The following is a 24952-nucleotide window of genomic DNA, read 5'->3' on the forward strand; positions in this document are numbered from 1 at the left end:
GTTTAAAAGCTGCTAAAACACCTTCCCCAAACTACTATCCTATTCTTATGAGCGTAGGCCTCTTCAGGCATTTCTTTCTCCATGCACTTAATGAATGAACTCACCATCTGCTCTCTCTGTGGACCTCCAGGAGTTAGAGGATGACTATCTGCAGCAGAGGGTGGAGGGTGAGTTGTGTAGGCATGCCACACTTTGCAGAACCCTGATTACTCTTCAACTCACGGAGAGCAACAAGGAAAGCAATGGGAGGGGTGGGTTAAGCATACTCGTCCCTGGTTCCTCCTCCATGTGACATTAACTGTGTGGATAAAGCAGTAGCTGATGAGGGATGAAAAGTATGAGACATGATACAATGTTGTGTGAAACCTCATCCTTGCAGTGCAACATGCAGAAAAGATACATGGACTATAAAAATCACATTACACTGTTATCATTGGCCAGACAGTGGCATATACATGTTGGCATGCCCTGAAAAGGAGCCATAATACTTAGTAGTACTTTGTATGAATCTAGGCAGTTTCAAGTGTTCTTAGCATCTCTCAAGCATTTTCAGTAATACTTACACCAGCCCTGTACAAAAGACATTATTACTTCCATGGTGTAGATGGTATACCAAGACTGGTAGATATTGACTTTTGATGAGTTTGTGGCAGTGGTGGGATTTAAAGCTGCAGTTTCAGCCACTATGCCTCAATGGCAGATGATCCTATAGTGGCCCCTTCATTTGTTACACTTTGGGGCAATCTCTTAGGTGAAATTACATACATATTTTTCAAATCACCTACAACGCAAGACACTATTGAACTTCCATAGGCCGCTCTGAAGTGCCTCTATTCCCCACAGCCACATACTACATGATTGCAGTGCTAAACCATCATTACAGCTGAGCTCAAATTTCATTTATTGGAAACCCATAGGATTGCTTTCCAAAACCAAACTCAAAGTCTGCCTTGAAATATACCACACTCCCAGGCTCACACAAATTGGAAAGGTTCCAGAAATATCAACAAGAATGAGTCAGAGTCTGGAAATTGTGCAATATGGCAATGGACATGCAATTGGATTCCACAAGGGAGGCTAATCTGGGCTGTATTTCTAGGAATGGGGGCATATGGGAATGCCTCAGATCGCTCAACCCGTTGGATTTTGCTTTGTAACTCACTTAAGGGAAAATATTTGGATTTAAGATTATTTAGTCCCATTCAATCCCACCAGACCAGACATGCCATTACTTTATCTAAGAGTTTGCTGAGATATAGATTTGATGAAGAAGTGGGAAGTGGTAAAGAATAAATAACGACACCTTGCCTACCTCTACATTCTGCATCTACATCTTATCGTCTGAAAAATGATAAGCAGCCATGTGTTTGGGTCATTCCTCCTGCTACTCTTATGAATAGCACTTGCTCCCCTCATTTATTCTCTAATACAGCCATATCCAGAGAGCCATGAAATACGAAGAACTGGAATCTGGGAGTATTTAATGCAGCCTCCCTCTTAAAGTGAATATTTTGGTTAAAATTTTCAAAATCAAGACGTTCTAGATGTAGACTGTTGGGGTCTACATACAGTTTGAAGTTCCATTCCGCTATCTCCCCCATCCATTTGTAATAGCATCTGAGGCAGGCATGGGCAAACTCAGCCCTCCAGATGTTTTGGGACTACAATTCCCATCACCCCTGACCACTGGTCCTGTTAGCTAGGGATGATGGGAGTTGTAGTCCCAAAACACCTGGAGGGCCGAGTTTGCCCATGCCTGATCTGAGGCCTCCAGTGTTGCATGCCCATCAGTCCCACCCCTATTTGCTCCCCTATCAGATGTTATCAGAAATACATGGACATCTAGGGTAGGGCCAGGGGGCATGGTGGGATAGCAGGTGTGCTTCCAATTCCCCATCACTGTTTGGTTTATGTATGGAGGGTGAATTAGTGATTGGGGCTTCACTCTCATATGCACTTGCTACTTTCTAGACCTGTGTAAGTTCAACTGACACTTTCAAAGAATCCCTAACTTTCCCAGGTCATTTACCTTATGCGCACGCACGCACGCACGCGCACACACACACACATTTTAAAAAACCTTTCGAAAAGTTAGTACATTCCAGAAGTGTTGCATCTATGCACATTGCGTGAGACGTTTAGATTTGCAAATCGGAGCAATAAATATAAACTTGTGCAAATTACATTGCATGGCTGTGTGTTTATAGGAGTTAGATTTTATGGTGGCAGAATTTGGGACATTCTAGAGCACGATTCCCGAGCTTTTGGATATAGTGTGCGTTGTCTGTTAAAATACAATTGTTATTCCAGGACATTAGGCTTGATTATAACCCTTTGGGGATTAAATAAATGGGTTAGCTTGACACGCTTTGGAGTAGAGTTGGTCTTTGTTGGAAAGCTTCGCCCTTGTGAACTCAAGTGATTGATAGACAGCACATTGTACCAGGCAAACTTGTAAGTGATGAAGTGAACAGGGAGTTTCCCAACTGCCTTCTCCAGCTGAGAAATAGCCAAGCAGCCAGGATCACATGTGCCATTAAAAAGAGTTAATATTTTGGCAACAAAGAATACACACATAAAATCAGTGTTTAAGGGGAGAATGTCTTCTGGCTTATTTCATTTTTATGGGCAAATAATTTGAAAGTAACACATATGATAACAAACAGAATTTATGTATGCTGTTAATTTGGGCTTTATTTTTCTTAAGAAGTCTGACTTACTTATGTTCATTTCTACTTTGCCTTTTATTCTAAAATTATCTTTGCCACTTTTGGACTTGATGGCTGAGTTTATCACCTCTGAAATTAAGACAGGGTTCAAGGACACAATGTTTGCTAACTGTTTGATCATGGGAGGAAATCATGTTTAGCTAAGCAATAGAAGGCTGTGCTCCTGAGGCCAGTTAGGAACTAAACACATGCCACATAAATATGGTTTCAGTGCCACCTACCTCGCAGCCAAAAGATGTAGCATGCAATTTTGTTTCTATATGTTTCTTCCTTATAATTCATTGGACTGAATAAAAGAGCCTTCATATTTTTCAGGCTCCATACACACATTTTACTCTAGAAGCAATGGAAATTGAGTATAGTCGTACCTTGGAAGTCGAACAGGATCCATTCCGCAAGTCCATTTGACTTCCAAAACGTTTGGAAACCAAAGCACAGCTTCTGATTGGCTGCAGGAAGCTCCTACAGCCAATCAAAAGCAGTGGAAGCACTGTCGGACTTTTGGGTTCCAAAGAAAGTTCACAAACCGGAACACTCACTTCCAAGTTTGTGGCATTTGGAAACCAAAATGTCCGAGTACCAAGGCGTTTGGGATCCAAGGTACTGTTCTTTTCTATGCAGTCCACACATAATATCAATCTATTGCATATTTTTGCCTCTGAAAAGTGCTTCTGAGCAACTGATTTAATTCCAAAAATAAAAGCTTTACATTGATTCTGCATTATCTCCCAGTGTATCCATTTGAAAATACAGTGGTACCTCGGGTTACATATGCTTCAGGTTACAGATTTCGCTAACCCAGAAATATTACCTCAGGTTAAGAACTTTGCTTCAGGATGAGAACAGAAATCGCGTGGTGGCGGCGCAGCAGCAGCAGGAGGCCCCATTAGCTAAAGTGGTGCTTCAGGTTAAGAACAGTTTCAGGTTAAGAACGGACCTCCGGAACAAATTAAGTACTTAACCCGAGGTACCACTATAGAAGAAAACAGATGCTGGTGGTCTCACCTACCCGATGATGTCATGGGTGGGCTTATATGGAGAGAGTGAAATTACAACTTCCTTCACCTGGGGCATGTGCAGGGAAGAAAAGGAGTGGATAACCTAATCAGGGGGAAAGTTTTTAATTGTGTTTTTCAATTAGCCACACCCATCCTTGTGGAGGGCAAGAACAAAAGCCAGTCTAGATTGAAAGCTGCATGTTGAGAGTGAGCATAAGATTTTTCTGTTCCACAAATAGGCTAGTGTGTATGCTGCTTCAGTCAGCATTGATTAACACTGTTCCACGAAGCAGGAAATGGATGTGAACAGGATAAGCAAGGGACACAATCCATAGTTCTAATCAGTGGAAGGTTTCAGTTTATATAGCTCCATTTTTTGTAGGAAAAATTCACAGTTGGTAATGGACATGACTAAATGACTAAGAAACAGCAGCACTCACCCAATACAATTTTTGTGTGTTATCTGTCATTGAGCTGGATTGATTATGGAGAAAATCTCGTAGTAAATCAATGGAAGATCCTCACTGATGCACCATTTCCCCCTTTCTCTTCTTTTTAAGGGGATTTGAGACTTACTGTAGTAGTGATGATGATGATGGTGGGTGTAAGGGGGAACATTAGAAGAGGATTTAAGAATTTGTTCAATAGAAAACAAGTGAGTACAGTTTCATTTAGTGAATGGCCTGGGAGATATGTAGAGCACTTGAGTCGTTGAGTTAATTCTGTTAAACAACGAAGCTATTTGTATAGGTTTACAGCCACTGCAGTTGAGAAACACACAGCAAATTCAGAATCTGTCTCCTACTAAATTTAGTAGAATCAGATTACACAAAAGATGTTTAAGATAAATAAGATTTAAACAATAGGGGTTCTACTGCAATTGGATTAATGGTAGAATCCCTTTGAGATGTGGTTAGGCTTAAGCTCTCTAAATAGTGTGTATTCTTTTGCCTAATTCGTTTAACCATTGTTTTAATAAGTTCCTGAAATATATTAGGTATTTGACAGAAATTTATTGTGAAAAATAGCTTGTGAAAAAAAAGGATGAGTAGCAGCTAGATTGAAAACATAGTGAAAATTCTGTGTCCCTTTTAGCAAAATGACACTTGACTACAACATCACTTGAACTTAGCCAAAAGGCCGAGAAGCAATGACACTTGGCTACAACATCTGACTTGTTTGGCACTTTTCTTCAAGATTTTATCATTCATTGTGATGCTCTGGCGTGACCCACCAGTTGAAGGCCAAAGCGAAAAATTAGAGTCTTCGTCTCAATCTAATGACTTACAGTCATTGGACATGACACAGACAACCAATTCAGTTATTCATCTTCATGGTGTGGGTGTCATTAGGCATGGAATAGCTCACACTTTCCCCCCAAGGGCAACTGGATTTTAGGAAACTCAAATTTTGTTTTGAATATGCCACAACAAGCTACCACTATCCTTCAATTACCACACACAGGAGTAAAATGAGAGTAAATAATAAAATAATGCCTGCATATATGTGAGGAATACTTAAATTCAAAGACCCTTCTTTAGAGACAATCTCTCTGTTCTAACTGATGACATAAACACTTTTGGGTATCAGAGGGTGAGCAGAGGCAACCAGGGACAGAATCTGGTAAACTTACAAAAGAAAAGAGTGAACTAATGTTTCACAGTTGCTGGAATTACAACCATCCATGCATATTTGGGAAAGTTGTGGAATGTATTTCCCAAAAAAGTTTATATTCAAAAGTAAAAATCTGAAGTGCAAATTGACAGACTGAAGGAAATTTGGAAATACTGTGGAACCTCGTTTTTCGAGCATCTCGGAAGCTGAACATTTCAGTTTTCAAACGCAGAAAACCTAGAAGTAATTGCTTCTGTTTTCAAATACACCTCAGAAGTCAAACGGCTTCCAAGGCACATTTCTCCATTTTCTTAATGGAGTTTGCCAACCGTCCATTGAGCCTCAGTTGTCAAATGTTTTGGAAATCAAACGGTCTTTCAGAATGGATTACATTTGACAACCAAGGTTCCACTGTAGCTTCAAGTGAACAGTGAAAATCCACCAGTCACAATGAAATTGTGAACGCCACCTACTGTCCCCACTGAAATTGCATTGATGTTTCAATTAGTCTGGCAAAACTTCTGTGGAACAATGTTAATGTTAACCACTTTATTTCTAATGCAAATAAACCATTGGCTATCTCAGAATGACTCACTTATTTCCTGTGTTTTGCTCAGTGATAAGAATAAGCAAGTGGGTAGTACTAAGACCATAGCTGTCAACATTTCCCTTTTTAAAAGGGAAATTCCCATATTCTGAGTAGGATTCCTCGCAAGAAAAGGGAAAAGTTGACAGCTATGACTAAGACAGAAGTTTAATTAAAGTTCTCTGTCATTCATCAGGCTATACTGAGATCAGGCAGTGAGAGCACTAGGAATGGTCTAGGGTTTGGACCCATAAATTGAAGTTACAGTCACCTTAAATCATATAATGTCAAGTGTTTGACAGGTGCATGGTTCCAGGAGAGCTTGACATGTCTTGATCCAGCCCACTGACTAGATTCAGTTTTCTGCCCCTGTTTCACACATAGGTTATTTCATATTTTTGACTGGAAAAAGATAAATCACGACTACAGAGGCTGAATGAGTACCAGTATGATAGTTTCAAAACAGATGGATAGATGCTTGTATGCTTGTAAAGCCTTTCCACCTTTCTTCACCTCTCATCAACTTGGAGCCAGAGCTACCTCTTGTCTTCCTAACAGCTAGTCATTGAGACCTCATCCTTTGGACTGGTGTAAATCAAAATAAGCTCCCTTCACTCTAAAATGTCTTCACCATCCTCATCTGTAAAGTACCTGAGAAGCTCCATACATATCACAGATAGTAAGACATGGCCCAGTTATATCTTTAAATTGTACATATAAATGGTGTTTCCAGAAGAAGAATCAGCATGAAACCTGAGAAAGTGTTGTTCTAATTGATGAGTTAACTTAACATTACCAAAGGCATACCTAAAGATGTTGACATTAAATGAGAGTTGTATGCAGCACTTTTTTCTTAATTTTTTTTTAAAAAAGTTTATGAGCACTCTCATTTTCCTACTCATATTGAAATACTGCCCCTCAATGAGGACAAACATAGATTCACAAAATGCTTAAGGGTATGTGTATCCCCCCCCCCCGAAAAAAGCACTGGTTGTATGCCATCATATGTGTTCTCTGTGACCTCAGGGTGGACATCTGCCAAATATTTGGATACTTGATTTGATGGCTCATTGGTCTGTTCTGATAGCCTATTTCAGTGATGGACATTTTGGCTTCAGCTACCCAAAGCAAGGGACGTGGGTGGCGCTGTGGGTAAAAGCCTCAGCGCCTAGGGCTTGCTGATCAAAAGGTCGACGGTTTGAATCCCCGTGGCGGGGTGCGCTCCCACTGCTCGGTCCCAGCACCTGCCAACCTAGCAGTTCGAAAGCACCCCCGGGTGCAAGTAGATAAATAGGGACCGCTTACTGGCGGGAAGGTAAACGGCGTTTCCGTGTGCTGTGCTGGCTCGCCAGATGCAGCTTTGTCACGCTGGCCACGTGACCTGGAAGTGTCTCCGGACAGCGCTGGCCCCCGGCCTCTTGAGTGAGATGGGCGCACAACCCCAGAGTCTGTCAAGACTGGCCCGTACGGGCAGGGGTACCTTTACCTTTGCTTACCCAAAGCAAAGGATTTTAGGAACTAATTTGTCTCTTTGAAAAAGAAGTTGAAATAGAATCATTATGGAGAAATATAAGGAGTAATGTTGCCATCACCAGACTAAAGTGTTTGACTGCATAGGTAAGGTTTCAGTCATATACCCACTTACCTGGGAGTAGCCCTGACAAACTCAGCGGGACTTATTTCAGAGCAGGCATATATGTGATTTTTGTAAGAGATTTGGACAATAGATAGCAACTGGATTGTTTGAGGAGGTGATCCCAGACTAACCATAATCCTAATCATGTCTATTCAGAACCTAGAGGCAACTCTCACCTCAGCTTTGCTGCCCACACATTCTGTCATCTCCACTAACAGTGGCACCAGCAGTGACTCCAGTTTCCAGCAAGCTCTTGCCAAAATCTCACAAGATCTCAAGGAATGTGAGAGATCTCGCGAGATCTTGCCAGAAGCTGGTGCCACTGCAGGCACTGGCTCACAATGTAGTTTAGAGATGCACAGCACCAGTTGTAGGGGATGGGAGACTGCTTGTTCCTGGATGCACTGTCCTTGAGAACAACAAATATGCAGTTTGTATGGCTGGCTTCTGTTTGTTCCGTACATTTCTTGCGCTTACTACTGGCCTCAGTTATCTTACTGTATGATTTAAAAAATTACAATTATCCTGTCCATGAGCACAAGTCAGTTGGATCATCTCAGTCTGCAAACTGAATATGCCGACTGTTTGTGTGAACCACCTTTCAGCGTGTACATTGCAGAGCATCGTTACAAAGCACCTTCTGAAGCATTTGGCTGGCAGTTTTGAAAAGGCACTCAGTGTGTGCAATGAAAACGTCAGTGTTTTTCTCTCCGGCCTCTTATCCTTTCTCTGCCGAGCTGACAACATTGAGAAGGAACCCTTCCTCTGCGTGTTTCTATTTTTCTTCAGACTTGCCAATCATGCCGTTTGCCTTTGCCCAAAGTTTGTTGTCTTTGCAGATGGTCACAGCATGAGCTACCAAAAGCTTCAGTGAGTCTGACAAGAGATTCTGTTAACCTAACTCAAGCGTACAACCTGGCATCCAACCAGAGCACAAAGGGGCTTTTCACGGCCTTGCTGCTGCCTCAAATATTTCATTTCATGGGTTTCAATTAATCTGTATTTATTGCCACTTATCTTAAATGGCTAACAATATCAAGAGTTTAGAGAGTGCTTTTAATGTCAAACTGGGTCAATTAAAAGGCTACTTAAAATATTTGCAAAACTTTTCATCCAAAAGTTGGCCCCTCAGTCTGCCTTTAACTAATACAGTTTAAACAAACACTCTGCTTATGAAGAATGACAACTAGCGCATTTCCCCCTTGATATCTTTAGAGATCCCAGGATCAATTTCCTTTCTTTTTGCCCATTTACACTTATTGGAGTAAGATGGAGCAGTTAGAATATATGTGTAACAAAATATGCTTTCACGTCCTGAAGAAGCAGGAGGCCAATCATGATTTAGATTGTAGGAAGAAGTGATACAATTCTACGCAAGTAATGACTGAGCTTATTCATGAGGAGCCTTGTTATCTTCTGTTCAAATGAAGGCATTGTACCAACATGGCTGCTGTTACCTCCAGGATTTGCTGAGGTGATATGCTATAACATAACAGCATTGGAACCATTGTCAGACTGATCTTAAAGCATTTTACTTCCTTATTAAGTGACTAAAAGCTGGTGGTGCACAGAGCATTTTTTAAACAAGGAAAATGTGTTTACATTAACCAATAGTATTTTTATGTTTCCAACACATTGTTGTTTTTTTAAAAAAAGCAAAACCTCTATTGCATTGAAAGTTTTGAAGGCTTGCCATATTTCCAAAAGAATGTCAATGCTGTAACAGAGTCTGTTACAAAACATTAAGTCCGAAAGACTGTAACACCATCCACACTACTCATGGGCTAATCTTAGACTGTGTTCACACTTGCATTTACTCTGCATTGCCTACATTTCCAGTACTGGGTTTTTAATCCAGAGGGTGGAGATTTAGCTCTGTGCGGGCAGAGGGCTGGGGTGTCAAGGTGTTTGACCTACAGTTGCAAAATGTCTTAGGCTGGCCTTGCTGTGTGGAAAAATACATCTGTTTATCTGTCCTGTCCTGCATCCTCCAACATTCAGCTGCACTGAGCGTTCTGAATCCATTTGCTAATAATGAATATTTATATAATGGTTTGAGAAATGGCTACAGCACAGTGCAATTTTGAGGTATCTCACCATGTGGCCTGTAAATACAATAGCCATATTGAATCCCTGTCAGGGAAAATGGTGGGATAGAAATAAATGTAATAACATTAATAAAGAAGATTCTGATCACCTGTTTCTGCACTTAAGAGAACTAGTGCTGAGGGGGACCGTGTGCATCTCTGCCATTGGCACAGATCGTGTATCATATCCCAGATGAGGGCTGGGATATCTGTAGATTTATAATTGGTGTGAAACCACAAAAACATGTATAGATCACTCGCTTTTTTTTCCTTTGTGCCCATTGCCTTAAGAAACATCACTACAGTGAGATATTTGGGTAGACGGCCACAATATCTGAGTAAAGTTACATTAACTAGTGGAAATAAGTCACAATGGAATTCAGATGACATTATGTGGTGGGGATAGTTATGTTATTTAACATTTGTTAGCTGTTTGCTCATTTGTTTCTTTTTTATCTTAAAAAAACTATTTTTTGTGATCTAATTATTGTTACTCTGCAGTTCATGCCAAGAAGAAAAAAGAACACAAGCAGCTAAAAAAAAATATTCCTGCACAAACCCCAGTAGCAAATGGGTGAAGGGGGCACTGCCCCACCAACCTCAAGTCTTCTCTCAACCAGCCCCCACCTGCCTGTCTTCTTACTTACAACCTGTCCAGGGGGCGGCACTGCCTCTCAGTTTCCCCCTCTTTGGTCTCAATGTGGCCCTTGTAGGACTCAGCAGGGAGAAGCAGGCTGGAGACGCAACTAGAATGAGTTGGCTCTGCCTGTCATTGACTCTGGCTGTTGGTCTCCCTATGGCCCCCCTATAGGCACAAACCACCAATGAAAAATATCTAACACAGAAACACTGCAAAACCAGCACTGAAACACTTATCAAGCTGACAGAGAATAGCAGTCCCCATCAAAAATGGGCAGGACTGATCATCCACCCCTCAATGCCAAACATCACAATCTGGTTCCCTCCAGATGATGCAAATGAACTGAACACTTCTAGATACAATTCCAAAACCTTATTCCCCTTATTCTCACTCCCTGCCAGACATTTACTGATTGCTGGCATTTTTCTCTTTCTCCTAGCCTAAGGCAGTATGATGATATCATCCGTCTTTCATCTGTTACTTGGTCAACCTTCTCCCCCTCAACAAGTGTTTTTGGAACCAGACCACTGTGGTCACTGCCTGGTTGTTCTCCAGCCTCTACAGTTCTCTTTTATGTACGGTGATCTTCATTTCTTCAACCTGCTTTTTCCACAGGGAAGAAATGGGGAAAGTCAGAGAGCATAGAAGATCCCAGCATTTTCCAGAGAAGCTAGAGGAAAGGTTTGAAATTCTGATGGAAATGAAAATGGTTTTGTTTAAAAACAACAACACAGACCACAAATTCTCAGCCATCAGGATTTGGCATTCACCCTAGACAAAGCCTTCACATTGTGGCTTGCCCCGACCTCCAAAGGAGTAGGATCAAGGACTGAGAAGAGAAATTGGCTGCCTACCTCACTCATGTCCCCATGCCTTTCAGCAAGTACATGAACAGGACACTGATAGCAGTGATGGAATGTGGAGTAATTTTAAATAGGCAACTAAAATAAATATATATTGCAGGCAGCATGTGTATTGTGTGGTATCCAGACAAAGGAAGCATCTTATTTCCCCACATCACCAAGTCTTACAAGGGGATGTGTTTGTTTTGTGAGAGGTAGGAGAATCCAAAAACTCAGGAACCTGATTTTTCAAACATATCTTTGCTTTCTTGGATTCTGTGGTACACTTGGACCACAAAATGTGCTTCTGCATTACACTTTACATAGGTAAGAATAAGCAAGCAAGACACTGCCAAAAATGGTATACAATGTTAATGAATAAATAATAAATAAGGTGAACAGCAGGTTGGACAACACGGGTGTAAAAATTACTAAGCTAGATGGGCCAATGGACTGGCTCAATATAAGGAAGCTTCCTTAAGTTAAATGCTCTTTCTGGAAACATGCTTAGCAGCCAGAGTGATTGGCAGATGCACCAATGGCTTTTTAACAGGGAAAGTGAAATATTTGCAGCCCCCTCTGCAACCTGAACAGTTGATAGGCTATATTGTTTAGGGAGTGCAAAATATCTAATCTTTAATGATGATGACGACGACGACGATGATAAGGTGCTCCAATTAACTGGGCAACAGATTAAAACAACAATACAGAATTATTTTTAGTACATGTACTTCAGGAGTAGTCAGCATGGTGGGACAATGCCACACCATTACCGTCCTGGCAGCAGTGTGGCTGCCACTTATTGGAATGGTTTGGGGCTGTTGTGGGGTTGGGGCTACCTAGGTGCACCACCAAAGCCAGGCCCCCAGTGTGCTCATGCAGCCCATCCTCACCATCACCATCACCCTTGCCCCAACTCCACGGTCTCTTGGCAAATGGCAGCAGTGTTGTCAGGAGGTCAGTGGCCCGGTACCACCCCACTGCACAGGCGCTCCTGGAAACACCCCTTCATGTGTCCAGTTCCTCATCGAACTAGAGATATGTATTTGGAAAACTTCTTCTAGGAACTCATGCTTCCCAGGTAGATCAGACTGATAAACTTTTTTTTCAAGAAAGCTCAATTGGAACTTGAGGTAAGGGGAAACCTCTGGACCTGTGCTACACAGCTTAAACATCTTTCTTTCATTCATTCCTTCATTATAGGGTCATGCCACACTAATCTTAGACCACAAGTGGGATGGGGGACTGAGACAGAGAGATGACAAGTTGCCTGAAGGTCATGCTACACATGTTTAGTTCTTACTCCCCACCAGCACACTGAACCAAGGACACACTATTAGCCAAGGAAGGTGGGTTCACCTTCCTATATTTTATGCCATCAAGGCAAACTACAGCTTGTGGTGAGATTTTGATCAGGAAAATGGCATGCTGAGAAAGGAACATTTACCTCCTCCAGCACTGCTTAAAGTAAAAATGAAGGGAGATCCAATCATGCATCTCCCATGTGACTAGATGTCTGGCCCTAAATCTATCCATTGACTTGATGGTTGCCTAGGGATTTAAACCCACATCTTGCAGGTGTAAACCCAGTCCTGCATCCACTAGATCACATTGCTGTTTCAGTTTGCTCGTCTTGAATAGCCACAACTGTGGGAAAATATGATGAGATGACATGACTGAGCACATCTGCTTTTTCTTTGTTAATTCTCCTATGCTATACATAAGCAAGCTATGATGAATTGTCCCCCAGTCTTTAAAAGAAATATTCAAAAGACCTGGATTTAATTGTCCTGCATTTATTGCACAAAAGGAGTGAATTATGAGCCACTTTACAGCATCTCCAGTGAAAGTGATTATTAACTTTGCAGAAAACTGTGCTTTGCCAGAGATATAACCCTGTCAAAATGGCCCCCTCCCTCTTGCTGGGCTCCATTGGAAAAAGGGGGGGGGACTCGTGAATTTGCTACCTCCTGCCAGTTAAAGCTCAGGATGAAATGCAAAACTGAAAGCTGCCAATAGTTATATATTTGATTCAGATGTTGTGGAAGATGTTTGCTTTTCCTTTTCTGAGTGTGGTTCAGTCAGTAAAAAGGAAAGAATGCAGCAACCAGCAACATGTGTCTCTTTTGCTATTGAAAAATTACAATTTTTGCTATGGCAATTTATGAGGGTGGAGCTGGAGCACTCTAGATGTCTGACCCTTGACAGGTTTTATATATATATATATATCAAAGAGTTAGCATTCCAATGAGATTGATTTCCCCTGGTACCATTCCTACAATTCAGTCCATGTTATTTTAATTGTCTTGTACCACATACGAGGAAATAACTCATTAACACTTTACTTTCAGAGTATGAGCAGAACAATGAAATAACTCATTAACACTTTACTTTCAGAGTAGGAGCATATATATATATATATGGATTAGCAGGTCTGCATTATGTAGCACATACAGTATATGGTGCTCTTTCCCCCTCTTGTGGTCATACAGGCCCAGAAGTAAGAAGGGTGAATGTTTACAAATCAAGGCTGGTTCGTATGGACATTAAGTATTTCCATCTCACATATCTTCCAGGATTCCTTGCCTAGTCCTAGATAGCCATGGGCACAGAAAAGAGCAAAGTGGTGTGCCGGGAGAGTGTGAAGTAAATGGCTGCTTAGCATTCATCATATGAGACTATCAGCTTGTCTCTAAAGGTTACATGTGGAATAATCTAGGGCAGGGGTCAGCCGGTCCACTGTTCCTCAGACCTTGTGGGGGGCTGGACTATATTTTGAAAGAAAAAAAGAACGAATTCCTATGCCCCACAAATAACCCAGATATGCATTTTAAATAAAAGCACACATTCTACTCATGTAAAAAAATGCTGATTCCAGAACCACCTGCAGGCCAGATTCAGAAGGCGATTGGGCCGGATCCAGCCCCCATGCCTTAGTTTCCCTACCCATGATCTAAGGTCTAAAATAGTAGGAGAGGCAGACTACGTGGAGACCGAATACAAAGCTTAGGGGAGGAAAATCATCTGGAGGTATATGGAGCCTTCCTCATTGCCTATTAGAGTTGCATCACTTCCTCCAAGAAAGGGACAAGGCAGCCCTGGCATGTGGACATGGGTACATGCATGTAATTGCACAAAAGGAGGTTTGCATGTTTCTTCAAGCTACTACTTCAGTGGGGAGTGGGCTTCAGAATGCTGGAGATGCTGTGGTTGCCTTTCCAGTGTGACATGCCTGTCTTTGTGCAACCACAAGCACACAGGCAGACATTTCTGTCTAGCTCGTAGAGAGCAGGTTGCTAATACTGTTATTTCAAATAAATGATATTTAGATTTCAAAGGGATTGTGTGTGATGGCATGTGCAACTCATTTTGGCATGGCTCCGTGAATGTGTTGGTTCTTATCTGTGGCAACTGAACTTTATTTGAATTTTTTTATATATAGTGAGCAGCAGCTAACCATCAGCATTATGTTGAGTGGCCTTGTGACAAGCAATAGCTAAGAGCCAAGCTATATTCAGAAATGTAACATGGCAGCATCTGAGGCAGGGAAGCCCTGTGCACATGTGCAACAGGGTTCCCCGATATCACGAACCCTGGCTTTGCAGGGTTTGAGGACATAAAGCCATCTATGCATACAGGTGTCCCCCCCACTTACATGTGCTTGATTCACACGTGCACTGCCGGGAAATAATTAAATAATACAACTCAACGGAAATGGCAGGAGAGAGCTGAAGGGTCCTTGTGGCTCATGAGTAGACCCTCCTCAGAGCCCAAAGAGGATGTCGGTGAGGGCAGAGGAAACCCCGAAGAGACTGGAGATAGAACAGGGCTTTCTTTCCGCTGCTCAGCCTCCCCGCCTAACAGCTGACGTGCAAGATGGTGCAGCAGCAGTAGCCGCTTTCTTGCACACCCTCCAGTCTCTTGACTGCCCCAGAGCTTCAATTCTAGTTGTGAAGATTTTTGGATACAGTACTTTTGGTGTGGATTGAAGAGAGAGTGGCAGAGAAGGTATTTAAAGGGTGCTTAGAGGGGGCTCCCCACTTTACATGATTTCACTTATGCGCATGAGGACCTGGAACGTTACACCCACGTAAGTGGAGGGTACCTTTATACAGAATTACATGTGTAGATTTCTGTGCTTCAGATGCGCATGGGTGATGGAGGCAGGATGAGCTGCACGCCATCAGGAGTGACCTTGAAGGCCGCTCCTGTCTGCACACTTTGCCCTTCAGTCAAGTAGCATATGAAAGGGATTACTTAGTCAAGTATATCCCAATGCTTTTCTAGAATGTTCTATACAAAAGTTTTGTGATCTTGAAACTGTATCAGCTCTATGCTGTTGTTGCACAGTCATATTTTCCCCACCCCCACCCCCATAAAGTACTGCCTGATAACATGTTGTCTGGTGAATATACTGTAGACTATTTGATATGGAACAATTAGAACAATTAGAGCAGCATGAGAATACAACTTATTTGGCATGGAAATGTTGTCACAAAAATCCAGGAATTGTGACAGAACACAGCACTCAGTATTATAAGTGAGAGAGTAACAAAAGCATCCAAGTCCAAGATGTAGAAATCACAGATTATTTAAAAAATGGGACAGATTTCAGCATGCATAAGCCCTGTTAGTGCTGGAAACACAACAGTGATTCTGAATTTTTGGAAATGGCACGGCATTGCCTTTCAGCTTGCTGAAGAACTTCACAGAAGAATTTCAAGAACAGAGGACAGGTGAGACTTGGGACTATCAGTTAATTTGAGCCGCAGATCATTGAGACTGTTTTCAGTGTCAAGGCTCAGCCCTGAAACATATGGTTTGTTTCAGAGTCTATGTCAAAAGCCTTTCGTTCACCAGAATAGTCACAGCCAACCCCCAGAGGTTTGGGATTAGAGGCGAAAGCTTCCCAGCTCAAAGAATATGACTTTCAGGCGGGTCTAGGTTAAGCAAGACCAAACAAGTAAGATCCAATGTTCTGTTCCTTTCGCATTATTGATGCTCTAAATTTTTGCTACTTTCTATGGATATATTGTTCAGCTGCTACAATTAACAGCTGAATTTCTAGATGCAAGCAGTCAAAAGGGACTCCCAAGAAGTTACATTTCACTGTGAAGTTATGGTTCATGTAACTGGTGATGCAAAACAGATATCTTCCCCAGTTTACCCCCCAATGTGGTTGTGCTTAGATAATGTGAACAATTCAGCTTTCTCCCTACCCCCTCTGCCTTTTCAATGAGTGCTCAACTCTAAATTGCTTAAACAGATTTACTAGAACCCATATTAAGCTCTGGCATCCATGGGGAGGACCAAAATGGAATTACATATTGATTTGACTTTCGCATTCAAGTTGTGGTCTGGTATAGTATAGCGGTGGTGGGTATAGCAACTTCAGATCCCAACTCAGCCATGAAAACACTAGGTAACTTTAGTCAGAAGAAACAACTTGCATTCAACCACATCTCCTGTATGACAATAGCAGCACTTATGCAATGTCAACTGGGATCCTAATCTGGATTTCTAGATTATGGCTCAATAAATAAGCAATGTGCTCGGTGCATGTAAAAGATCAACAACAAAAAATGAATATACTTACAAAAGTCCAGTATCAAGATAACTATGTGACATAGCAGTGTCAGCAGTCCATGGTGAGGTAGGGAATATGAAGCCCTCCAGATATTTCTGTAACTTCCATCACACTTGACCACTAACCATGCTGACTGGGGTTGGTGGGATTTGGAGAGCAACAATATATGGAAAGTGATAAATTCCCCACCCCAGTGTTACATGCTACAGGGTATGATGACTGAACGTATAATGTTTGTCATGTAACAGCAGGGTGAAGCTTGTTGTCTAACTTTGTCACCTGAGCTTTTGCTCCCTTGCTCAGAAGATCTGGATTCTTATTGAGTAACTTGGAGGTGAAATGTTTGGGGGAAAATGGCAAAAAAGAAGAAAGAAAGAAAGAAAGAAAGAAAGAAAGAAAGAAAGAAAGAAAGAATATATGAAAGATTAGCCTTAAAGTTGTGTCTGAGTATCCCACCCTCCCAAGTAAGTTCTGCAGGCAAATGCCCTATGTCATTTTGACTCTGCATGACTCCGCCTCAGATAAGGAGAAAAGGTGATGGATTCCACATTGCAAGTGCTTCAAGTACTCCCAATTGAAAAAACAAATAATGAGACAATTAAAGTGACCCACATTAAACAAAACAAGATGGAAAATAACCTGTGGCCTTTATGGAGATGTGCCTTTCCATCACATCAATAAAACTAGGGCTGGAGCACTGTAATCATGTTAGATTATTTTTCTGTACACCTGCCTGAACTCTCCTGCGTCTGATTAGCATTTGATTAAGCCACTCCTAAAATGCCATCAGAGATGCTGCATCAGTGGTACTTTGCAAAAGTGTTTTCCTCTCCACATTGATTGCATCTGAATTAATTAAGCTGAGTGCTGAGACAGGAACAATATTGATGTAACAGAAGTTTATGAGGTTGATATGGCTATTCAGACAAGAGGGTTGTAGGGGCATCACACACTCTGGATTTGTCCCCCGAATGATTAGAAAATGTCTCTCACATTAATATTCATTGACCTTATTTTGGTAATTTCTGTCTGCAGGAGAGGCAGTAATGGAAACTAATTAGCTGTGCCTTGTAAAATGATAATCATTTCACAGGCCCACTGAAAATCTAGTTGTTTGGTCCTTAGCTTTCACATTTCTGAATTCTTAAATGATTAATTTAATCTCCCCTTCAAATATCTACCATCTTTCTATCCATCTATCCGGATCTGTATTAGAGCTGGGCCATCTAGAGGTAGACTGAAGGAAATACGTTTTTGCTCCAGGGAAGGATTAGAGAACTCTCCAGACATTGGACTAAAACTTCAATCATCCCTGATTGGTGGTCAATGGGAGCAGGGGTCCAGCAACATATGGAGGGACACAGGTTGCCTAGCTTTGCTCTAGTCTCAGGAAACTCTGTCCTTTTGCTTTTGACCAAGTGCGCAGCCTGGGAGTCATTTTGGAGTCACAGCTGTGTATAGAGGTGCAGGTCAATTCTGTGTCCAGGGCCCTGTATTGAGAAGTTTTTAATGTTTGATATTTTACTATGTATGATGTTTTGCTGTGCTGTAAGCCGCCCAGAGTGGCTGGGGAAACCCAGCCAGATGGGCGGGGTATAAATAATAAAATTATTAATTTTTATTATTCACCCTGAGATCCTCTTCACCTGAGGGTTGGAGATACAGCACCTCTGCCTAATTCAGACCAGTAGATCTGGCTGGGGGTGGGCACAGCTCCAATTCTCCCCTAAAACATGCATCAGATACAGGCTTGCAAGCACCCCTGCCTCATACTATGAAGAATCCTTTGAATTGCACTGTGCTTTCAAGAACCCTGTGCAGCAACAGAAAGAAAGGCGGAAGGAAGGATAAAAGACTCTTCTGAATTGCACTAGGCTTGCTGCCTTTTGGCAGCTACACACAGTCAGGTCAGGAGTCCAGGCTCCACAAAGCTGCCTAATGGCAGCCAGCCCAGAAAAACAGAAGGCCATCCTGTTAGGTGATAGGTGGCTTCCTATTGGTGCAAGTGCCCCAGTCTTGGGTTGCAAAAGGCAGCCAGTTCCTCACAACTTGTGAGCGTTCCAGAGGGGACTTCATTGTGTTGCACAGGCTTCCTTGGCCGCTTAGTGTGGCCAGAATTGTTTTGAGGCCAGCCCTGCAAGCCCTTGAAGCTGCAATCCAGGACTGAGCCTAGCCAGCATCTCCAGCATCTCTAATTTTAGATCTTTGGATGCAATTGATTGTGGAACAACGTAAGTAAAAGGGGTTAGACTCTGTTGAGAGTTTTTCCAGCTATTAGGGCTTTACTTTGTTTCCATCCTAGGTGACGTGGGAATTAATTGTTTGGATAAAAATGGTTATGCTGCTGTGAAGAGTTGCTCTTGTGTACTGCCGTCCCCCTAGTTCAGGGATGGGCCACCCACATTCCCTTCTGGGCTAACTTCTGATGGCCACATACCAGAAGGATGGCCAGACTAGTTTCTGTACTCGTTCTCTCTCTCTCTCTCTCTCTCTTTCTCTCTCTCTCTCTCTCACACACACACACAGGATACTACTACTACTACTACTACTACTACTACTACTACTACTAATTTTATTATTTTCACCCCACCCTTCTGGCTGGGTGTCCCAGCCACACTGGGCAGCTCCAAGCAGAATAGTAAAAACATGAAGGAGGCATTATCAGAGTCCATGTTCCATCCAGACAGAAATACTTGGGGCTGTGTAGAAGGGCCATGAGGGGTGTTAGCTGGGGAGAGAAGGGGTGGCCCAGGGAGATTTCTGAGGCCCAGACAGAGAGGCCTAAAGGATGTCAGGAACCGGAGTCAGGGGTAGGGGGGCAATAAAAAACACTGGTGTCAGTGAAATTAACTCTTCATTCAAAAGATCCCAAACAGCTCAGATCTAGTGATCACAGAAACTCTTCCCAGTAGGTCTTGTCCCAATGAGACAGTTGTGAGGACAGAATGTCTTTGGCTTCCCAACACTTTCTAAGGTTCCTTCCCCAGCAGTCTTCATCTTGACTCTCTTTGCTCCATCCTCTTAATTTCTATGTGTGTTCCGGGAGACCAGGGGAGAGGGCAGCTGGCCACAGCAGAAGGGTGAGATTCCCTGGCTTCTTCAGCAGCCTGCCTCCACTCTGCCTCTTGTCCCCCCCTCTGCTTCTGCCTCTATGTCTGGACTGCTCTCTGCCACAGCCTCTTCCTGCTCACTAAGCCCTCTTATTGATTGATGGAATTTTAAGCCATTGAAAATCCTGCCACAAAATAAGAAGGTTGCATCTCTCACTTCTAAGCAATTAGCAATAGTAATAATAATGGTGGGGGATGGAGGGTGAATATGGCTGGTTGCTCCACTGTTGCTTCTTTGGCTAGTTTGCTGTTCTGCTTTTTGTGGTGCTTATATTCTCTTTTGTTTCAGATTGTTTAGCCTTGTAGTTGTCATGGTGATTTATTCAGATAAAATGCAGGATATTTTCTCCTTCAAGATAGTTGTGGCTTTTCCTTCCTTCTTACTTGCAGATGTTTTTTGCAAGCACCTGTTGCTCCTTGTTGGGAGTAAGAGTGGACAGAGAGCTGTGCATGTTCCATTTCATTTCCAGTCAATCTGACAGATTTCTTTAACAATTATGGCCAGATTGATCTGCTCTGCATTGCATTTCTTCACAAATCATTTTGCCACCTCTCCAAACAGGACTTCAACCGTTCCAAATTTCCAAATAGCTGGGCCTTATAAATCTTAAATTGTTGAAAAGGTTTTTCAGAAGGAAAGAATGTTTATCTGGTTTGGGATAAAGTCTTGAAATGATTTTACACATGAAACACTGGCATTTGGTATCCCCAGTAATGCTGGAGTACTTATAAATACAATTTGGACAATCTGTATCTAAGGAACTGGGCTCTAGTCCACGAAAACTTTTACCAGATCTGAGGAACCTGTGGCCCTTCAAATGTTCCTTGGCATGCCACAGGTCCCTCACCCCTGGATTTTGTAAGTCTTTAAGGTGCTGCACGACTTCTTCTGCTGCAATAGACTAGCATAGCTACTTCTTTGGAAATGGTTAACTTGGAGAGTTGTTGTTCACAGACAGTTTTATGAGTACATTTTCAGAATCTCTGAACTGTATTGCCAAGGAAGACTTTCTCTAAATTTGACAAATTATGAGAATTAACGTTCAGGCTCCCTTCCTTATCTCCCCCTATTTCGCCCTCTTTTGGGCTTCTGTTTGTTGCTGTGCTTTACATGTTGGTTTTGTATCATAGAATCATAGATTTGTAGAGTTGGAAGGGACCACAAGGATCATCTAGTCCAATTCCATGCAGTGCAGAAATATTTGCCCAACGTGGGGTTTGAACCCACTGCCCTGAGATTAAGAGTCTCATGCTCTACCAACTGAGCTATCCATCAAGGCTATCCTTTGGCTTTAACTTATTTTGTAGTAGTTAGTAAGCCAAGCTTTGACTTGATGGGACCATGTGAATGTGCTGCCCTCTGGCAAGGAACTCACACTTGCTTTGCTCTTCCCTGGTCTTTGGAAGATGTGGTAACTAAACTAAAGTTCACGTTAGACTATCATCCAAACTCAGGATCTTGATTAAGCTCTCTCCTCTTTTACCATGAGCTGTAATCAAGAACAAACCATGGCTAAGGAGAAGCGTGATTAAGCAAAAGCTCATGTTCAGAAAACACACTACAGTGGAACCTCATGTTATGGACGGGATCCGTTCTGGAGGCCTGTCCGTAACATGGAACTGATGCAAGCCGAAGCGCCGCGTCTGCGTGCATGCATGTGCGGTGCAATTTAGCACTTCTGTGCATGTGCGGGCGGCGAAACCCAGAAGTAACCCATTCTGGTACTTCCAGGTTGCCGCAGGAGACCACACAAAAACACATAACCTGAAGCAGATGCAACATGAGGTATAACTGTATGTTAAACCTTGGTTTAGCTGCCATACCATACTAAGTTAAAAGGACTGCCATGCTGAGATACAAGAACTGAGAACCAGCAAAGAGAGGAGCCCACATGTTCATAAGCCATGGTTTGGCTTAGCTTTATGTGTGAATTCTCAAATATCCTAAAATGGGATATCTTAACAGAGAGAGTGTACTCTCAGCCCGACAACAACTGGTGCTTAAGCTATCTCCGCAGTAAACCCCTAATTGCTCTTTTGCTTTGCAGGTGTGAGATATGGTAGAGCTCTGAAAGAACTTAGTAATAAGTAATGCCTTTGACTTTGTGGCCCAGTAAGTATTCCCCACCAGCCCTGAAATTTAAACACTCTGCCAGAGGTTCATTAGAGCAGACCAGAACTACTTTGTTGCTTCTAAACTCTTACATTTTCACCCTTTACAATATTCCCTTGGCTCTGAATGTCAGGCTCATATTTAATAGGGGATTAAGGTTCAGCTCCGCATTCTTCATCAGTCATCATCAATTACCTAGTTCATTAATATAATTGTACTCTCTCAACTCTGGTTGTGGCTGAGACTCAAATGTACCCACAACCATCAGGAACTGAGGAAGGGAATTTATAGCAACAGGACCTTCCTTTCCCCTATCTGATGGCATGCAAGCTTTGACCTCAAGTGTAATTTTCTGCAACATTTAAGTCAGATAAAGTATCTTTAGCAGCCATTGGAAAGCTCCAAGGTACCATTATCTAACTAGGAAAGAGATGGAGGATTTAACATTCTTGTTAGCTCCACTCTTTGGAATGTAGCCAGAATGTATTAATGGGTTTTTAAGCAGTCATCTATAACAGTGCCAGAGGCAGGTGAAATAAATATATGATGTAGGAAACAGCTAGTGATACAGACAAGTGAAAGCAAGGATGTGGAGCCACCAATATTCAGGTGGGGGGGGGAAAGGTTTTGCCATTTGGAAGACAAAAGTAGCAGACAGTTGTCAAACATAGGACAACTGAGATCCTGATACTCAAAGACATGAGTGGGCAAAATCCTGCTGGCAATGCTTGGAATGATGCCCTCAAAGTTTCCTTTGGAAGGGATATGGAGGAGACACTGGACAATTTGCTGGTTCCATGAGCAACTATCCCAACCATGAATCAAGGAGAGTTCAGCACTTCATTTAAGAGCACTTCACCTTCTCCTAAGCCAATAGATTTTATCAGAGACCCCATTTAATTTTCTTGGATTATCTAAGGGCTGCAAGAAGGTGTCATGAGACACTTTGTGCATTGGGTTCCACCACTTCACATAAAGGCCACCGAGTTTGGTCTCCATTTTTGGATTCCTGAGCTGTTGAAGAGAAAAAACAAGTTCCTTCAGTTTCCACAGCTCTGAGATCTGAGTGGGAGAATGGGGATGTGTGATTTAACTGAGTGCAAGATTTCTGTGAAAACGTGCCAGAGTTTCCATATCTTCTCAATCTCCCAACTGTGTTGGGCTTTGTCACAAAGCTGTTTTAGAGAGGACTCAAGATGTCTTGCCAAGTTCCATGGTAAAGATATCACACCTCTCCCGCTTGTATATTTCATAAGCTGTTTGCCCAAGGCAAGTTCAGACACAGGGCACTGGAACTGAGCTGACATCTCCAGGGATTCACATATGGCATGCTATTGAAGTTTGTGCTTCCAAGGTATCAAACTACTTCATGAATCTTAGCACAATGTGATTCTTGGGGATGCTGAGACCTCAACTTACTATATCAGCTGCTCTTCCCTAAATACCCAGATTAAAATCTTGCCACGAAAGAAGAAAGAATGGCAGTGCAAACCTGTGCATGATTGATCAGGTCCCCTACTCCTAATTAAGTGTGCAGAGGATTTTAGTGTTAAGCCGTAATTTAGATGAATGGAAATGGTCAGGGTGGAGGAAAAGGATTTTTTCACTAGCAGAAACTTTCCTGTTCAGTTGAGCATGTAACATCCTATATGAGCTACCCACTTGCACAAGAGAAATCTGCCTGCGCAACAGGACATCCAGTTTTTCTTTCCCACTTCTGTGTTGTGGCGCAGGTTTGGGTGTGTATATGGGAGAAAGCAGGAAGTAGAAGCCTCATTGCATGAGGAAACAACCACTAGGGCTATTTTACATCTTACTCAGTATCTAGAAATTCTCTAAGTATGCACACCCCAGCTCTGGATGATGGCAAGGCTAGAATTCTCTCCTATCACCACTTCCTAATTCTCTAACCAAGCTTGTGATCTAAACACATTTACAATATTATTTTCTGTAAACATGAAAAGGATTGCACTGCTTGTGGCCCAATTTCTATATTTGTTAATCAATTTAGTAAGATCATAGGTTCATAGAATTGTGGAGTGGGAAGGGACCACGAGGGTCATCTAGTCCAACCCCCTGCAATGCAAGAATCTTTTCCCCAACATGGGGCTCAGACCCATGACCCTGAGATTAAGAGTCTCATGCTCTACCGACTGAACTTTCCCAGCAGGATTCTCCTGGTACAATGTTGCATCTCACACTAACTTTGCACAGGCACTCAATAAGGATGCTTCCGGTTTCTGTTTGGGACATGCTTTGAACATCTGGGCTAAATATGGACTTTAATCTAATGGGACTGCGAATGTGGAGAATCAGCTGGGGAGGAATATGGGATGGTTCTTCCTTAGTAAACTTACTGCTGGTACGGATAGGGATATATGGCTCAGAAGAATTCTCCTCCCCTTTTTCTCCTTTTATTTCTTAATTCAAAGGTAAATTAAGAAATAAAAGGAGAAAAAGGGGAGGAGAATTCTTCTGAGCCATATATCCCTATCCGTACCAGCAGTACGGTTGTCGCTATTAGTAGTTTCCATTTGTGTGGGTGTAAACAACTAATAACGAATATAAAAGCAAAATGCCTGCAAATGACAAATAGTATAACATGTCATTAGAGCACCTTTTCTGTGTGAAAACTATGTCTGCACTAGTCTCTAACTTACTTTGTAGTTCCCTCTTTGTTCAGAAGCCTTCATCTCTTCTGATTATTATTATTTCATACTGCTCGAGATAAATGGTCCTAAAGTGTTTTGGTCAGACAGATTTTCACAGTCACCAGTTTCCATAAGAAAGGGGGGGGTGGATTTATTGCAGGAGGGATTAAAAAAACAGCAAGCATATTTTTACTCCTTCATATAGAAGATATTTGGGTTGGAATCCTATCAAGCCAATATGTCACATCCTTCAGAAACAGGTGTTATGAAAGATATCTGAGCCCTGTAAGAAGCAAAAGGTGGGAGGGAAAGAATCAGCAGCTGTGCTCCTTGATAGTAACTAGAAGCAGATCCTGGAA

At 42.2% G+C, this 24952-nt stretch overlaps 1 protein-coding gene and 1 non-coding gene across 2 annotated transcripts in view; one reads left to right on the plus strand and one right to left on the minus strand.

Moving 5' to 3' along the window:
* The window catches only part of TRABD2B (TraB domain containing 2B), a 239441-nt gene that overhangs the window by 178050 nt on the left and 36439 nt on the right, over positions 1-24952 (plus strand). The gene's annotated exons all lie outside the window — the stretch shown is intronic.
* TRNAK-CUU (transfer RNA lysine (anticodon CUU)) lies at positions 21033-21109 on the minus strand. Its single transcript has one exon. It is a non-coding gene; the product is annotated as a tRNA-Lys (tRNA).

Source organism: Podarcis raffonei, chromosome 6, assembly GCF_027172205.1.
Source record: "Podarcis raffonei isolate rPodRaf1 chromosome 6, rPodRaf1.pri, whole genome shotgun sequence".
Classification (NCBI taxonomy): Eukaryota; Metazoa; Chordata; class Lepidosauria; order Squamata; family Lacertidae; genus Podarcis; species Podarcis raffonei.